Source organism: Leptidea sinapis, chromosome 10, assembly GCF_905404315.1.
Source record: "Leptidea sinapis chromosome 10, ilLepSina1.1, whole genome shotgun sequence".
NCBI lineage: Eukaryota > Metazoa > Arthropoda > Insecta > Lepidoptera > Pieridae > Leptidea > Leptidea sinapis.
The window spans coordinates 10,880,220-10,899,942 of NC_066274.1; the positions used below are offsets into that span (position 1 = coordinate 10,880,220).

General features: G+C 35.7%; 1 protein-coding gene across 2 annotated transcripts in view; it reads left to right on the forward strand.

The window, feature by feature from the left end:
- Nucleotides 1–19,723, forward strand: part of LOC126966457 (uncharacterized) — a 206,104-nt gene that overhangs the window by 8,066 nt on the left and 178,315 nt on the right. The window lies entirely within an intron of this gene.

Here is a 19,723-nt window from a genome sequence, read left to right on the forward strand (position 1 = left end):
AAACAGCACTGTGGAGGACCGCCACACATCCAGATGGTGGGGATGATATCCTAATTTGTGGCGTGTCGTGCGAAGGTGGAATTCGGCGGCAGGAATCAGGTTGAACAGCTCTTCGGAACACTCCCCGTGATAAATGCGGTAGAAGACACACAATGAAGCGACGTCTCTACACAACGCCAAGTGATCCAGCCGTTCACAGAGCACTGGGTACCCGACAATTCCAGCTGCTCTGCGTTGCACGCGGTCAAATAGATCGAGCTGATACTGGGGTGCGCCAGACCAGAGATGACAGCAATACTCCATGTGTGGCCGGACCTGCGCTTTGTATAGCGCTAGAATATGGGCCGGCTTGCCCAGCTTCTTTGAAGCCAATTTGGCTTTGCCCTCCAGATGGCCACGGAATTGGCTGTCGCTCGAGATTTCGAGACCCAGTATTCCGATATTGGGCGAGGCTTTCTTTGACTTTAAAAAAAATAGGATCTAGATTTCGGTGGCAATAATTAGTGTCTTATATAATTAGTGTATTAATATATTATTTTGACTATTGTGTGAAACTTTATTAATATAATTAATAAGCTCAGGCCAAGTACATACATTTCAAATGACAAAAAATATCGACCTTAAGGAGAGCTTTCAGTCTTTTGCCTGGGGATGAACAAGTGTGGTGCATCTATATACCATCTCTTCCTCCAGTTCAAATTCAAATTCAAATATTGTTGTTCAAAACAGGATATAATATCACTTATTGAAAGTCAAAAACTACCACCCATTCCCAAAGGTATGGCCTCAGACCTGAGAAGAACTAATCATATTTTTTTATATAAAAATATGTTAACAATGTAAAGTAGTACAGTAAAATTTATTATTTAATACCCTGTACCCACAGGTTGCTCAATTCCTAATCAGAGGTATCATTCAGAAAGTCATTTATGTTATAATAACCTTTACCACACAAACGTCTTTTAACAATTCTTTTGAATTTCGTAATACATTTTTAACATTATCTGGGATCTTGTTGTAAAAGCATATACAACGCCCCACTAAAGACTTACTAACTCGACTTAGCCGAGTAGTAGGCAATATCAGTTTAGTGATACATTTCTTAAAGTTAGACAACAGATTACACCTATATGGAACAATGCTTATTACTTTGTTTTCAATTTGCAATGCATTTTATGGAAAAACACCCAAAACTTTATTCCATTCACGTGTTACTCTGTATAACGTCATTAGACCAAAAAAGATAAAGTTGTGAGTGAAGATATGTGCGTGTTGATAACCATATGCTTTTTCATGATTGGTCATTTAGAAAATTGTATTCTAACGGAATTGCCATGTCGAGGACACAATATTACTTCACAAGCGCTTCATTATTTTGTGTCTAACATTTTATTTTTATACTTGAATGATATGATCTTTACTGAGTTTTAGAAAAAAAAATTCAAGATATTATGTTCTGATATTTGTTTTGTTATAGTTTCGCTTTCTTTCAGTGCAAAATTTATGTAAAAACTTATATTCTATTATATATATACTTATATTTCAGGTGAATCCTACTGCGTGAAGTGGAGGTCTTTTTAAAGTTTTAAACTAACATAAGATTCAGGGACTAATATATTTTGTAAAACTTAAAATTGAATGATTTCACGAGAGCTTTCATCATATACCAATATGAAGAAACTCCTAAAAAGTATAATATAGGTAAAATAAAACTGGTTGGGGTTAAATTTTGTTTGCATTTTATATGAGCATATCCCATCTACACTCAGTATTACTTTATTGCGAGCATATCCCACCATACACACAGTATCACCTTATTGCAAGCATATCCCACCATACACACAGTATCACCTTATTGCAAGCATATCCCACCATACATACAGTATCACCTTATTGCAAGCATATCCCACCATACACACAGTATCACCTTATTGCAAGCATATCCCACCATACACACATTATCATCTTATTGCAAGCATATCCCACCATACACACAGCATCATCTTATTGTGAGCATATCCCACCATACACACAGTATGTTCAACCTGATTCCTGCCGCCTAATTCCACCTTCGCAAGACACGCCACAAATTAGGATATCATCCCCACCATCTGGATGTGTGGCGGTCCTCCACAGTGCGGTTTTCAAGGAGCTTTCTTCCACGTACTACAAAGCTGTGGAATGAGCTTCCTTGTGCGGTGTTTCCGGGACGATACGACATGGGTACCTTCAAAAAAAGCGCGTACACCTTCCTTAAAGGCCGGCAACGCTCTTGTGATTCCTCTGATGTTGCAAGAGAATGTGGGCGGCGGTGATCACTTAGCACCAGGTGACCCGTACGCTCGTTTGTCCTCTTATTCCATAAAAAAAAAAGTATCACCCTAGCCCGGATTTTGCCACGGTCTTTGAAACCTGACCGACCTTTGTTCGCACGACGGGCGTTCTTGTCATACGTAATCCACTTTTTATCACTAACTATCAGTCTCTTCGCGGTGTGAGGCGAGGACTATTAAAGAAGACCACAGGAAACGTATAGAAGCTTTCGAAATATAGACGTATATTGGCCATGAGTTGGACTCACATGGTGGAAGTTCTGCGGCGCGTCATTCAAAAAGGCGAACTCATGCAAAATAAATATCTATAATATATTATATTGGCTACATAAAAATCCGATTCAATACTTACTCCTTATGCTATTGCGTATTTACTTCGCTTCGTTTAATTCATGACTTTATTACACCCAACACTGCACTCTTACTCGACCTTATTGTAATTTGCATGCCCTTATTCCACTTTTAACACTTAAAACTTATATTAAGACTACCTGAGAACTAGTAACTAATAGGTTTTTTATTACGGCAACTATTAGATGTGTGTGTGCGTGGCATCTTGACACTCAATGGCATCTTTCAAATTTTGTAACATACGCTTCGTGTTATTTTACATTGAAATTAATGAAATACAACATACTTACTGATAATATGTGATCCTAGTGTCTTTCTTAATTCTTGTAGTATTCTTTTTACAAAGTTTTACCATGCAACCCGGCATTTTAGTTTCAAATATTAGCAAAGTTTAACTGAACATGTGGCACGTCAACGTCACACATTGTTCGTGACTGGCTGGAGTACACTTGAGCGTAGTATTAGTTGCCGCATTTTGCGACTATGCATTCGGTATCTGGTTGGAGCGCAGCAGAGACCAATCCTTTATCCAAGACTTTTTTCCTGACATCATCAAATAGTGTTTGATACATAAAATATGTAAAACTTTTATATGACATACACTTCATATCGAGTTTACTAGTGATAAGCATAATTCATGTTTTTTTTTATAAATAAAAAAGTAGTTAGTTGTATAAAGATACGAGAAAACACACTACTTATATAAAAAGTTAGAAACAAACTTTAAAATAAGGATAATACATTCTACATCTAACTCGTTTAAAATAATCAAATAGATTCTGCAGTGATCTTTGAATTAATTAGTTTTTAATTAAAATACTAGAAAAATGTGTTTCGCTTTTCACCCATCTTTTTTTGAATAAGTTATATGTCAGAAGCCAATATTTTCTATAATTACTTTATTCATTTAATTCTTTCTAAAGATTTCAATGTTAAAATGTGTGTATACACGTCATGATAATTTATGCTATGAAAGAAAAATCAAGGAGTTAAGGAAATCGCTGATTAAAATGGTAGTCAAAATTCGGTTTTCATACTTATGTTATATATACCATCATCTAATCAAAATACATTATTTTGGATATGGTAATGTGTTTGTTACATACCTAGGTAACACAGAAAATGAAAAACAGCTTAATGTAGAAAGTTGCCATTACTTTTATTGTTTTTCGAAGTCATCTCTGTTCCGTTTCTACAAAACGTCGCATTCGATGGAACCACTGAGAAAAGCAGTGGGCCCATTCTTCCTTAGGGTCTCTTCTATGGCATTTTCGTACGCTTTCACCGCATCTTCAGGGCTCGTAAAGCGAATACTTCTCAATTTTATTTTAGTTCTTGGGAATAAATAAAAGTCGTAGGGCGCCAGGTCAGGACTGTATGGCGGATGACTCATTATCTCGACACCTGCCATAGTCAAATATTCAACAGTCCGTTTTGCGGAGTGCGTTGAAGCATTGACGTGGTGAAGGAGGATCCTGCTTCGAGGGCGCCGCTCTCGATTTTTTTTCCAAGACAACAGGCAAACAGCGATTGACATACCAGTCTGCAGTAACTGTCCTTCTATCTTCTAGCACAACTGTTGCGAAATGACCTTTCCGACCAAAGAATGAGGCAATAATCTTTTTTCCTTGACTTGTTCCTTTCTTTATCTTAGTTGGCCGATCCTCGAAAGGAAACACCTACTGAGCTGATTGTGTTTTGGTTTCGGGTTCGTAGCAATAAATCCAGCTTTCATCACCTGTGACGATGTGAAATACAGCATTTGAGTCACCGCCGTTGAATTTCTCTAACATTTGGCGACACCAGTCCATGAGAAGGCGTTTCTGGTCGTCGGTTAAAGTATGTGGAATCCATCTGGTACAAACCTTCCTGACGCCTAAATGTTCGTGTTATATTTTTTGAACTTGTCTCAACAAACCAATGCCTAGGCTTGCCCGTATCTGCTGATAGGTCACTCTCTTAACTTCCTCTATCATGCGTCGCACAGCTGATGTTATCTTCAGTAGTCGCTGTTAAAGGGCGTCCCTCACGCGGATCATCATTGAGATTGCTACGTCCACGCTTAAACTCGTTAAACAAATTGTAAATAGTGACACGAGATGGGGCTTCATTGAGAAATGCTAATCACAGCCTATCATAGCTTTGTTTTTGAGTAAGCCCACAACGAAAGACATAATAAATCATTGACTGAAAATTTTCTCGCGTTAGGTTCATTTTCAAGTGTAACTTGAGTTTTAGATTTGCTGCCAAATCACAAAAACAAATGATAAATGAATGCAATATACTACATGAGTTACCAAAGAGTTCTAAAATTGAAATTCAAAAAGTTTTCATTAGGAATGTTTCTAACTGGCCAGTTCTTAACATTTGCAGTGTTACGTGGGGTATATGATGTTAATGCATACTACAATGGTAGTTGAATGTATTGGTTCTCCAATTAGTCGATAAGCAGGATGTTTAACACTAAATAAGTAGTGAGCTTAAATAATTTATACTTCTAGACAGATTCTTTTGTAGCTAGACAAATTTTCTGGGAGTGCCAACTCCGGCGGTGCCCTGAGCATTTTGTACCCTTACCCGGGCCAAAACCGACCGTTGTGGACCTGTTGTTCTGTAGAGGGTGCAAGAGTGTAGTACGTCCACTCTTATATTTGAAACTGACCCTCTTGAAACCAGTGATCACTTTGGATTCCACAGCTTTCAGGGCTTCAGCAGAAGGCTCGTCAACGTTGAAAGTAGTCAGTCGACCTATAGTCTGTCGTATAGCACCTTCCAGAGCTCTGTGTTGAGTCATTCGTTCTGTACCCGCAGTAGGGATCGCTCAACATATGAAAACAGGCCAGGCTTATTACTCTAGTGTGCGTGACAAGCTACGTGTTACACTCTCGACTTGTATGTCACTTTGTGTTAGTGCATTGCTCAAAAGAGAACTGCCAGTCTCATTTTTTTCGACGTTTTCACAGCTGTCTTAGCACTTTAATTTGATTAATATTTTTTTTATTAACTAGCGTTATCGACCGCTAAATACTTAATTTTATTATTTACTAGCTGACCCAGCAGACACTGTTCTATCAATAGAAAAGAAATGATATAGTTAAGTATTTGAGAATAATGTAGTCTAAAGCCATCGGAAATGAATCATTTTATAATATATAGTAATAAACTGATATGGATTAATATCGTATTTGTGTAAACAGCTTTTATATTACCCCTTTATATGTAATTGCTAATTTTTGAAGTATTAAAATGGATATAGTATGTTGTCCTTAAGAGATAGACATATGCCATCGCGGACTTTTCTGTAGATATTAATATAAGATACACAATTCCATGATATATTATTTTATTATATCTCAATGGGTTTAGACAGCGTTGTCGTTGCAAGCTCCCAGATGGCTTATTTCTTTCCCACACCTCCAACAAATATTGCTAACGTATTCAAAATATATACAAAACTCAACAAATTATATACTTACATCTTCCTCGAGAATCACGCTATCCATTGGTGAAAATAACACGACAATCGTTGTAGTAGTTTTTGAGTTTATCGCGAACAGACAGAGAGACAGACGTGGCGGAGGTCTTTGTCTTATAATATATAGTGTTAAATTTTGTTATTTAAAGTATAATATTAAACTCTTTGCGTTATCAGCTTAATGTTAGTGTTCAAATGTTTTAATTATTATTTTCAACCAACGCATGTCGCTATACACGCAAGCCATACAATTTAATCCGAGATTTACAGATAACTTTTTGTAGCGGGTAATGTCTGGCTTCGATATCTTTTACAATCAACAACTTAATTATTTACTAAACTGTATGGAACAAGTCAGCATAAATCTATGATTGTGATTGATTGATTTTATATGGATCATAGTTAAACTGTGATTGAAAAGTTTAGATGATGGAAAGACTGAAAATTATTACTTTGGAGAAGGCTCAAAAAGTGATATTGAGTTTACTACTTTTTAACTACTTTTTTCGATGCTATGTTATTTATTTGTTCTTTATTATAAGTATGGTAAACGGTGTCTTAAAATAATTTAATATTTACTTTGTGAAATTGTTACTGTCATTAATTAGGGGATAATACTGCTAATAATATTGTTGTTGTATATTTTTTTATGACAATAAGGGACGAGACGAGCAGGACGTTTAGCTGATGGTAATTGATGCGGCCTGCCCATTACAATGCAGTGCCGCTCAGGATTATTGAAATACGAGAAAATTCTGAGAAGGACTACAACTGCGCTCGTCACCTTGAGACATAAGATGTTAAGTCTCATTTGCCCAGTAATTTCACTAACTACGGCGCCCTTCAGACCGAAACATAGTATTGCTTACACACTGCTTCACGGCAGACATAGGCGCCGTTGTGGTACCCATTATCTAGCCGGTATCCTGTGCAGAGGAGTCTCCCACTGGTAAACCACTCTGTCCTGCTCCTGTCACCGTACTTATTTGCGCCGCATCGTTTAGTACGTACATTTATTACAAAATCTGCTCTGCCCTGCGCTGCGTGGACCTGTACGGTTTTATAACTATAGATTATTATCATTATAGTGTATGACTCTATATTTTATATACCAGTTTTCCCAGCCACATGTTGCTGTAGCTAAAAGGCAGGAAGAAAAGACGAAACATAATTTTAAAAAAAGAGAAAATTTTAAATATATACATCCGTTGGAATCTTTGCAAACCGAGGCAAGACTGTACCTTCGCCTTTAAAAAGAAGTTTAAAGATTGCTGTCACAATACTTAATTTATTTTTATTTATTAATATTTGGCCAATAAATTTGAATTTGAATTGAAAGCTTTGTTAGATAATGAATCGCTTCATTTGCTTACAGAACATTAGGTTGTGCATTTTTGAATATTTTGGAATGGTTAGGAAATAATTTCGTACAATTTGCTTTATTTATCAGTATATAAGTATAGCATTTGTGTGGTTTAATACAATATTCAATTATCTATCATTCCGCATTTATCACGGGGAGTGTTCCGAAGAGCTGTTTTACCTAATTCCTGCCGCCGAATTCCACCTTCGCACGACACGCCACAAGTTAGGATATCATCCTCACCATCTGGATGTGTGGCGGTCCTCCACAGTGCGGTTTACAAGGAGCTTTCTTCCACGTACTACAAAACGTTCCTTCCACGTACTTCCTTGTGCGGTGTTTCCGGGACGATACGACATGGGTACCTTCAAAAAAAGCGCGTACACCTTCCTTAAAAGCCGGCAACGCTCCTGTGATTCCTCTGGTGTTGCAAGAGAGTATGGGCGGCGGTGATCACTTAAAAACAGGTGACCCGTACGCTCGTTTGTCCTCCTATTCCATAAAAAAAAAAATCTATCGTACACAAAAATGACAATTTATATTACTAAGAAACGTAACACTTCAGTCCTATTACAATTATTTTACAATAAAAAGTTTATCCTTCAGAAAAATCAACTTTCAACATAATTTCAACGACTGTCTTACGAATTTTCGATCAGGTCGCGTGTCCTGACGCGAGTTGAACATTTTATACTCATCTCAAGAAAAGTGGTCAACGCCGCTAAAAAAGTTTTCACTTCAATAATTCATAATATTTGAAAAATATACTAAAGCTGATTTAATACTTGACGGACGAGCGTCAGAACTTTGCAATACATTTAATAAAAGGGTTAAAAAGGATTAAAGTCGGCGCGTTGTTTAGACACGGCTGAGTGAAGTTCGGAAAGTTTTCAGAACTGAGGCGTCCTTTGAGTTTAATATAAAGAGAAGATTTAATACAGTTTCTCTAAATCGTTCACTCGTAGATGAAAGATAAGAATATTTTCATTGTTTCAGCAACTTTACAAGGAATTTGATACTATGTCTCAACAAGAAATCTATAGTCGGTTCAGAGTTACTTAACAATCCTTACAATATGTTTCGACTGATACAAACTTATGAATAATACAGACAATATTACCAATGTCTCAGCATACGTTTAGCCTTATTCCTAATATTATCATCGATATTTTTCCCTCTGAATACGAAAAAATGGACGAATTCTTATCAGTATAAATAGCATGGAATTATATTTATAGAAATCAAACTAGAAACAATTACTTAAAATTTAAGGTTCCTTCCTTTTCATGAAATATGGAATGAAGCAATTTATGTTATAATTACCCGTCGACTACATTATGATAATGCTCAGAATAAGACATTTAATAGATATAACTTGTGCTAAGTACTTCATTTACATCACAGCTTGTGCGGTGTTTATTTTTGACCCAAAATATTATTCTGTATGATAAAAATTCAGGAGACTAGTAAGACGTCATTGTGAGTGATTCGTCCTCGAATTCTGAGTGGCATTGCAATTATTGCAAAACTATCCAAATATAACGCGGTAGGCGTGTGTCCGCACTATCGGTAAGACATTTACGAAATGCCGCGCAACAGTGATTTGAATGTGTTAATAAAATTTTGTGCGTTAAAATCTATTATTAGCTAGCCTCAGTGGGGTCGGTCCATTCTCGATCTTTAGAATCATTACGAAGGTCATTAATAATATAGTAACCTTTACTAGTACCATAACATCTTTTATCCACAATCATCCTGTAAATCCTCGGTCAAAGATTCTAAAACTGTTAGCTTATTGCCAACATTAAAAGACCCAGTGTCCTAGTAACCATTACATCATCCAAACGAGTGTTGTAATGTTGAACTGAATTTCATTACCACACTCGTTTGGATGATGACTGGCTTTTTGAAAGTTAGCAGTAAGCTAACTGTTTCAGAATCTTTTATAGAGGAGGATTCATATTATGGGTGTAGATAGTCTTGTATGCAACTGTTGATGATTAGGTATTAAAACACTCATGTAATAATACTATTATCACCATAGACCTATTTCTGCCGTGAAGCAGTAATGTGTCAACATTACTGTGTTTCGGTCTGAAGGGCGCCGTAGCTAGAGAAATTACTGGGCAAATGAGACTTAACACCTAATATGTCTCAAGGTAACGAGCGCAATTTTAGTGCCGCTCAGAATGTTTGTTTTTTACAAGAAACCTGAGCGGCACTGCATTGTAATGGGCAGGGCGTATCAATAACCAACATCTGAACATCCTGATCGTCTCGTCCCGTATTTTCAAAAAAAAAGACCCACATTTGTGTTCTAACCCTATAACACAACAGTTGCATAAATAACTATTAACAATTCTTTTGAATTTGGTAACATATTTGTATTGTAAAATATGATTGTTGTAATTGTAAAAGCAGTTACATTGGCCAATAAAAGACTTACTAAATCGACTTAGCCGAGTATACGTGTTATAGAGTATATGTTTGTTTGATCCTGGTGTTAACATTATGACTATCATAGTTTCAGATTCGGTAATCGGCCTAATTAATATTAATAAAATTATCAAGAGTATATTGAGAGGCAAGAGTTAAAATGTTTATTTCTATAAAAATTTTCTCATGGTTTTTCAGGACCTTGGTTATAAATCGTTAATAGTGCAGCCAAAACGTAATGTGTATACATTACGTTTTGGCTGCAGAAAACGAGCCGATGAGGTCAACAATTCTAGAAGGTTGGTTGGCCAACCCAAGGCGTAAAAAGATGTCTCGAATTGCTATGGATTTAATCAATAAAATAATAAAAGTGGACCCCATCTATTTGTTTGTAGCTATAATTCGACTTGGTAATCACTCAAATTTAACGAAACTAATTAAAGTTATAAAATAAGTTTATTATAATATTAATTGAATTTGCTACCAAAATTTATGATTAGTTTTGCAAGAGCGACAGCTTAAATTAAATTTTCTAATATGCAATTATTGTGGTAATAACTCAGCTGGTGAGAGCGCTCGGACGGAACCCGAGAGGTCGCAGGTTCGAGTGCCGCAAAGTTCATAAATTTTTGTTATAAATTAAATTTATATATCCTAATTAGATACCAAAGTGATACCTTGGGGGATATCACTTAAAAAATAGCAAATTGTTTACAATAGATGAATTTGTTTGCGATGTGTCTCTTTATATGCAATCGTTTCTCTTTATATTATTGTTACAACTATTCAAGTGTTTGTACCATAATAGTTTTTAATAAATTTTATAAAAAAAATAACATAAAATGATATCGTACGCGAAGTGTAGGAAAAGGCAGCTTAAATTGGAGCAAAGTCTGTTTAAAACGCCATCCATATTAAGAAAAATAAGAATGTGTCTGAGGCTGTAAGCTCTTTTGCAAAGACTCAGAGTTTAATGTACACAATAGTGTTGATAAACATATAGCTATAGGAAATATAAAATATAGTTACAATTATAGGGAGCAAAGCATTTATTTAGCCTAAGCATTTTGGCTGTCATTATAATATTATGACAGATTCACAATAACATTAACCGTATTTTAAAATGATGCCTTAGGAGACCTATCATAGTTTTAAAGATTTTAAAAGCAGCACATGCTCAAACCTTGTATTTTATGACCGAATTCATTGGGAATTTTATTCTTACAGAAATACCTACTGCGACTTATATGAAAATACTTACATGTTTTTTTATTTTAATAATTAAAAGAATGTAGTTATAGTTATAGCTATACTAAACATACAATTTGGTTCCTTTTTAAAGACAGCATTTGATTGAGACCATTTAAAGTGATTGAGAATGTTAGGATGCCATTTATATAAATGCAATATATGTCATTAAAATTGTTTGAGTTTGTTTAAATATTAACTGACTGTCTTGTAACAAACTTTGGTTACTTCACACAATTTCCAGTGATATTCGATTGACAAATGTATAAATGTAACTAGGCCAGTCTGTTTTTTATTAGCTTTCTTTTTGGTGTTTTTTTGATAAACTTAAAATAATACTCAATCAAAATTATGAAATAATTACTTTTGATCTTACAATTCGGTAAACTAACAATTAACAATAAAAATAAAATATAACAATCTGACGGAAATCTTTAGTAACTGGGTTTCTAATGGTCGATTTTAAAAGATGAAAACCTGACGCCTAAGAATTTATTTATATATCAATGCTACTTATTTTGGAAAAATAGGAAAGTTTTACAGTCTTATATTACACCATAACTTAATATATTACGAAATATACTTTTATAATAGTAAAAACGCTGCTATACAAGGTAGAATAATACCCAACGTGTAGAAATCAATATAATATATATAAGGCGTTGTTAAAGTCGATTTTTACTCGAAAACGCGTCGATGTTCAGTAATTGTGCTTTTGTCGTATCGATCCTCACGTCGACGGTTTAATTATTCAAGAGATTTGATTATTTGTGACATTATCGGCATAATCGTTTCAGTATCGACACACGATATTATTATGGCATTCAATTTTAATAGGAATCGTATCATTACTTAGAGTAATATTGTTTTTGACTTCGTTAGAGTTTTGAGGAAGTAGTAAAAGGACAAGATAGAACTGATATATGTTTGCGAAACTGAAGTGGCAGTGGGCAGGACACATGGCCGACAGATGGCCGTTGGGGCAGTAAGTTCCTCGAATAGCGACCACGTGCCGGAAAGCATAGTGTTGGTAGGCAAAAGATGGACCGACGATCTGGTCAAGATCGTCGGTCTGACTGCCGGCTGAAATTATGATGATGAGATAGCACTAGTTAGTGCTTTTCTGTAAAGGGGGTAAATAGGGTTCGTTTAACTTCCCATTGCTCTCCATGTTATAATTAATATCAAAAGCTTGCCTTCGTCTGTTATATAAATAGTTTTTGAAAACAAGGCAGTTTATACAATTTGTGTCTGTTTGCCTATGAACGGTTTGATTCATTATTAGAATCTTTACAAAGGAAAAAGTAAATATTAAGGAATAAATAAGTGTCTTCTTCTTCACCTTCGCATGACACGCCAAAAATTAGAATATCATCTCCACCATTTAGACGTGTGGCGTTTCTTCACAGTGCAATTTTCAAGAAGCTTTCTTTCACGCTGATGAATGAGCTTCTTGTGCTGTGTTTCCAGGACGATTTTTTTTGGTGATTCCTCTGGTGTTATAAGAGATGTGGGCGGCGGTGATCACTTAACATCAGGTGACCCGTACATTTGTCCTTTCTTCCCTAAAAATATAATTATTCCTATTGCAAAATAGATAAAAAAAATAACGCTTTAATTTAATATCACAAAATTTCATTTCTGTTTACCGTTGAGAATATCCGTCATTAGGAGCAACCCTCGAGCTTAGTAGCAATCTCATGGTGACAATTAAAACCAGACTTTTTATACCAGTCATCAACGGCCGAGCATGGGGCTCAGTTGATGGTTGTTGATCACAATCATTGATGGCATATACAGTAACGCGTCGCCGATCTAGTTGTTAGGGTTCTATACCAGAAAGCTAACAAGCAGTGCCACTATTGCTAACGAACAATTTCTATCATCATCATCAGCCGGAAGACGTCCACTACTGGACAAAGGCCTCCCCCAAATATTTCCACTACGTCGGTCCATCTTGTGTACCTACCAACCCAATTTCAATATTAAATCACAATTCTAAAGCGAACTTACCTTGATATTTCATTAATTCCTGATTTTGGCATTTGAATAAGAGATCTGCTGAACATTTTTTGATCTCTTTCTTCAAACCATTTATGAGATGATTAGTTACTGACGGTGTTTATAACATTTTATAATGCTGATTCAGGATTTATTTAAGAATAACATAAACTCTTTATTCTAAATAATCTGTGATATGCCAACACACCCACACCCGCAGAAGTCACCTGCTGAGCTGTTTTAGCGTCAAGCCCGGCGCGGCCACTTGAAACGTTATAACCACTTGTGTTTATAATACTCGAGGTTTCATTGGGCGGTTTATGTTACGGATTGCTAGATAAACAAGCTTTGTTTTTGTGTATAGTGTCCACGGAAGACCACAACTATCCTGAATTGGGGGCCCATTGGTGTCGTTAGATCATAATTATAATAGTAGATATAACTTTAAGAACTATAATCAGAATGTATAATGAAATCAATCAACATTTTTTTTTTCTTTCTTTAAACAGAAAACGTGATTTATGATAGATTCGTGCTATAAATGAGTGCTGCTCTTTTAGAGTTGTACGAGAAATAACTAGACTAGTACTACTACTAATTGTACAAGACTATATTGCTAAACGCGTCATAATAAAAATGTAGTAGAGAATGAGAAGTAGCCTACACATATATATTAATAATAACAATATTGACACACTTTTACACAAATTATCTTGCCCCAATAGATTGGGTTGCCTAGAGGCATAGCCTGTGCGATGGGTGTTAGACAACGATATATTTCCTACGATATACATACTTAAACATACATAAATACAAATAAACATCCATGACTCGAAACAAACATCAATATTCATCACATAAATGTTTGCAACTGGTGTTGCGGAATTTTGTTGACTGTACTTTACTGTTGATGTAATATGGCGGAAGGAAGGCAACGTACCTACCTTGTTTGATGAGCTCGTTCTTTCTCCAGCTGATCTCCAAGTAGGTAACACTATAACTAACACTTGACACATACACAGGTATTTAATTATTTTCTAAAGTTAGTGCGGTGATTGCGCGAATCTCAATATAATGCGTGCGGCCGGCGGCGCAGCGGTGTCACTCAGCGGCACTTCGAAAGCAATAATGATCGTCCTTCGATTCACCTCGCGTAATTAGCGTACTCGAAGGCTTTGCGAACGACTAGCGCCATCTCTGTGGCCTTGTACGCTGCCATTAGGAAATGGAATATAAGAGCGAAGATACTGAAGGAGGAGTAGGATAATAGGAAATAAATATATATAATATAAATACATATATTCCACGCAACCAGCAACTACTGGGATTTGAACCCGGGACCTCTAGCTCAGCATGCAGGGTCACTAACTACTGGGTTATTGTTAATATTATATAGTTTGTGTGTGTTTATAGGGGCTAATTGCTGGATTATCTAAACTGATTTTGAAAATTCTTTCACTAGTAAAAAGTTACGTAATCTTGAGTATCAAAAGTTATAATTTACTACCGTAAATATACGTTTTCAGTCAGAAAAAATCTACATACAACAAGTCGGAAGAAAAAGTACTACTGCGCCATTTACTACGCATGTGCTAATGTAAGGGTATGTGATACGTTACATTATTACTTTTAGTATTATTATTACGAACAATGTATTACAAAAATGTTCGTATTTTGTAGACGTAAAAAGGCAACAGTACTGTTGCCAGTGACAGATATATATATCTGGCACGTAAGTCTACTAATATGAAATATTGTCTTAAAAGTTTATTAGCATTTTGGTAGTAAGTTATGATCATTATTGACGTATTAATCTTTATGAATAATCGTTTGTTCATTATAATGACTATTTTATATGTAAATTTGATGCGTAGTGGGATTACATACCGACCCATAGATAACATTAACATGGGTAACGCCGCCGCTGGCCAGAAACTAAAGGGTTCGATAAATGTGGAATCTACTGAACTGATCTTAGAAATTCGCAACACTATCCTTAAGTAACATAAGCTGAACTTTAATTGTATACTAATAAGTTTTCATCGGCTAAATGAAATTGAACTTAACGTTAGATAGGTAGAATGATCTTCAAACACCATATCCTCAATATAAGGTATCTTTTTAATTCCATATTCTCAGTATAATGTTTAGTAAAATTTATTGGAATGAAATTATCACCACTTTTATTTAGGATAAATAGTGGTCATCATCATTTCACTGCTGGACAAAGGCCTCTCCCAAAGATCGATATGACGATCGGTCCTGCACTGCCTTCATCCAACCTATTCCGGCGTACTTGACCAAATCGTCAGTCCATCTTGTGGGAAACCTATCAACACTACGTCTTCCGGTCGCCATTCGAGCACTTTACTGTCCCAAGGTAATCCGATAATCTGTCCGTCCAGCTATGTGCCCTGCCCACTGCCACTGTTTCGCAACCATCTGGACTATGTCAGTGACTTTGGTTCTCCTACGGATCTCCTCATTTCCGATTCGATCTCGCAGGGAAACTCCAAGTATAGCCCACTGAATGACAATGAGCTTCCTCATAAGGTCATAAAGGTGAGTGATGTAGATGCAGCCCAGAAGCTTAAAGATATCTTCCAATGCAGCGGTGAACAGTTTCGGCGATATGACATCGCCTTGCCTGACTCCCCGCCGTAGTCGGATAGGCTTCGAGAACTGATTCTTCAACGCTTCAAAATATCAAAAATCAATGAGGCACCTCTGAAGAGACTGAAGCTCCGCCCAGATCTCTATCGAATCAATGGCTTTCTCATAGTCCACGTATGTCAAGCATAGTAGCTGGTTATACTCCTCAGTCTTCTGTATAATCCGCTGCAGCGTATATATGTGGTGTATGGTGCTAATGCCTTTTTGGAATCCGGCTTGTTCGGGAGACTGGAAGTCGTCGATGAATTGGAATTGAATAGCTTCTGGAGGATCTCACAAGCTCAGCTGTACTTTTGGTATAGTGTCGAGTTAATATGGCTCTTGGGTCTTCAACCTGCTTAGAAACAGGTACCCGTGAAATAACCCTGCCGTCTTCAGCTTCGTCAGTTGGCTGTATTAGAAAAATCTCGTGCGAACACTTTGGAGCCTTTGTTACGCTGTATGGCCTCCTTCACACAATCTATACTATGGTGGCGTATATCACAATTCAATGACTTGGAGATCTGCCCTTTTTAGCTGCCCATACTATGAAGTATCGTCGGGGGATAGCTAAATAGCGGTATATATAAAAAAATCAGTTCCCTAAATCAATTCCCGGTAAAATCGAACTGATATCAGTTTCCAAGGTGGGCAATATTGTTTAAAGTCGGCATCATATCCTGCTGATAACAAACTTGAATCCTCCATCTAAAAATGAGTTGACAATTAGTGGGATAGTATAATCCTGGTGACCAGGATGATCACCTTTAGAAGTGAGACAAATTGCTTATATTCGGCGGATATCCAGGATTTCTAAGCACTTGCCCATACATTCAAAAGACTGCAGTTTTTTTTTTAAATAGACGGGCAAACAATAAAGATATTCAAGTGATGGGATGGCAACCACCCATAGAAATCCGCAAAAAATGCGTCCAACTCATCTTCAAGATCCCTTAGTTGTATCGGTTCGGGAAAACCACAGCCGGTAATTGATTCCATAAAGTGGCTGTGCGAGGCCAGAAGTTTTTCACAAAATGCACAATTGTAGAATGCCAGATCGGGTAGTGGAATTCAATGACTTGATCGTCGATGATTCGAGATGCTCTGTTTTTGCAAGCGGTCAAACGAGAGGTGAGAACAGTTTCTAGACTGTTTCTTTAGCGATCCCTATAAGTAAAAAACTATTTCTAGTAGGAACTGCAGAAAACGAATACATTTTGCTACCAGCCAAAAGCTCAAAATTAATCATATTTTACAGATAAGTCCTCAAGAAAGAACTTACTAACCGAAAACAAAGTAACAAACAACATAAATAAAATAAATAAAAACCAGAAGAACCATAACCATTTTTACATAAATTATAGGTGTAGACTACTTTAAAGACGTTTCAATAGTATTTTTTTTATCATGCAAAAAATATGACGTGAATGTTATCATTACGAAAAGCAACGTATAGCAAACTTAAAATAACAATGCTGTATTTAAATCAATTTGTTAAGCACAAATTCATTCGTAAAGCAAATATTTAGGCGACACAACGACCCATTTAAAATATTTATTCAGCAGATGGAAACTCTAAATTAATTCATTTATTCTCGGTGGAACAATAATGCCAAAACATGGAATAATTATGTCACAAGTTTGTTTTGACGTAGCATTTTGCAATACTTTCATATTTGATTTCTCAAAAATATGTTATGCACACAGATTTTGATGTATTTATTTAGATATTTACTTAATTGAATTTATCAGTAAATGTTTTATTTGTATATTGGCTAATTCTTTGATTTAGAGTGTTCTTTATTAATTCATAATTTTTACAATCTTTTTATAAAATAGATTATATTCTTTTGATAAACGGGGTGGGGTATACTTTGACGATTCTTATGAAAATTGAATAATATTAGACTTACAAATTTCATGAATTCACGTGCCTGTGTACTTAGTTATTTGAATATTGAATATTCAAATATACTTACGTTTCTTGAGTTTCACTAATTCCTTTTAGTTTAGTAAAAATCGGCGCATGAGTACCGAATACAATTCCTCCTCAATATTTTTATGTGATCCTCTTGAAATTTCCCTACTGATGATATAAATGCATGTTGCCATTGGGCAACCACGTGCCATATTGTTTAAGTCGAAACGGTTTAAACAATTTCAAGGAATTGTTATGTTTCAACCAGACATTTTTTTATATTCTTTATTAAAATACAAATAAAAAAGTTTGTATGACTTTTCACGATAAAGTTAACATTTTTGAGATACGAATTTTTAAAGGTTCGTAAATCTCTATACGAAAAATAATAATTTCTTGCAATTGGTTAAACAATGCAAGCACGGGGTATGGCAACATGCATTTATATCATCAGTAGGGCGATTTGAAGAGGATCGCATAAAAAAAAATTATGTGGAATAGTTTTCGGTAGTCATGCGCCGATTCTTCCTAGACTATTTGACTGTAGGTCGTTTTCAGGACATTGATGTGATAACACTATAATAATTATAATATTTTTGAAGTGAAAACTACTTTTTACGTTACGTTAAGCTGATACGTCACGCTCTGAGGTGAAAGGCTTGATCGGGTGAACTAGGGACCGCCGAATTTACCCGAGCTAGAAAGATACAGAAAAACTACTCTTCGCTGCTGATCGGTGAAAAGCTCTATCGGGTGACCTCGGGACCGCTGAGTATACCCGAGCGAGAAAGAAACAGACAGCTGCTCTTCACTGCTGAACGGTGAAAAGGTCGATCGGGTGAACTCGGGACCGCCAAGCCTGTACCCTTGAGTAGATGTTTCACTTTATTTAATTTGTTATAAATTTTAAAGCCTTTATTTGTAATGGCGACTTGCAGCTATTGTTCTAAGTGAATCAGTATTACAAACCCTATTCGAGCGGCGTGTAGTACAGCATTTAGGATCAAAGATAAGTTTGATGTGCTTACGAAGAGTAGTTTGAATAATAAACATTTGTCTGACTGGGAGGACTTGGCAAAGGGTATAAAAATCAGTTGTCGGATATCAAATCGGTTTCCTTACCAGCAGTTTTAGGACTATTCTCTGCGCATGCTCAACCAAAAAGTAAACTAAAGTCATAAATTCATTTTAATCGGTCGAAGAAAACAGATTCGGGATCTAAAGTGAAGAATATAATAATCCTTAACTTTGCAATTCTATAAAAGATTAAAGAAACACCGATCATATTATATCTACTTGCTACCTTTAATAGAAATTTGATTGAAAACTAAAATCACGGTCTAGTCGGACTCGCATACATACAACGCACCATCGTACAAAATGAAATGCTTTAAAAACTTTATTATCATTTATTCAAACAAAACAAATCTTATAACTATATTTACAATACTATGACTGCATAAAATTAAAACTATGAAATGGAAATACTGTCAGTATTCTTGGTACGCTTCCCGTAATGATAGTTTTAATTTTACGTAGTCATAGTGTTGTAAATATTATAGTGACCTTAACCTTACGTCTTTACAAAAAAACCTTATAGTTATAACTGAGAATAAACCAAGAATATGCAAAATGTTGACTATATCGCTGACAACACTGTCATTATAATGATGAAGTATTCCAGACATTTTGCTTATGATTGGCTTATACTCATGTATAACTTTATACCAAGTTTATTTGTTAGGTTGTTTTGTTTAATAATCATGGCGGCCATATAGAAATCAGCAATCTTGATTTTTACAATTTGCTATTATAGCGGCTCAATACATACAAATTTTAGCTTTTTACTGACAGACAGCATTACGGAGAGAGATGTCTCAGTAATATTGTTTTTAGTATCAGTAATAGTAATTTATATAAATGACCTTTTTATGTAAACAAATTAT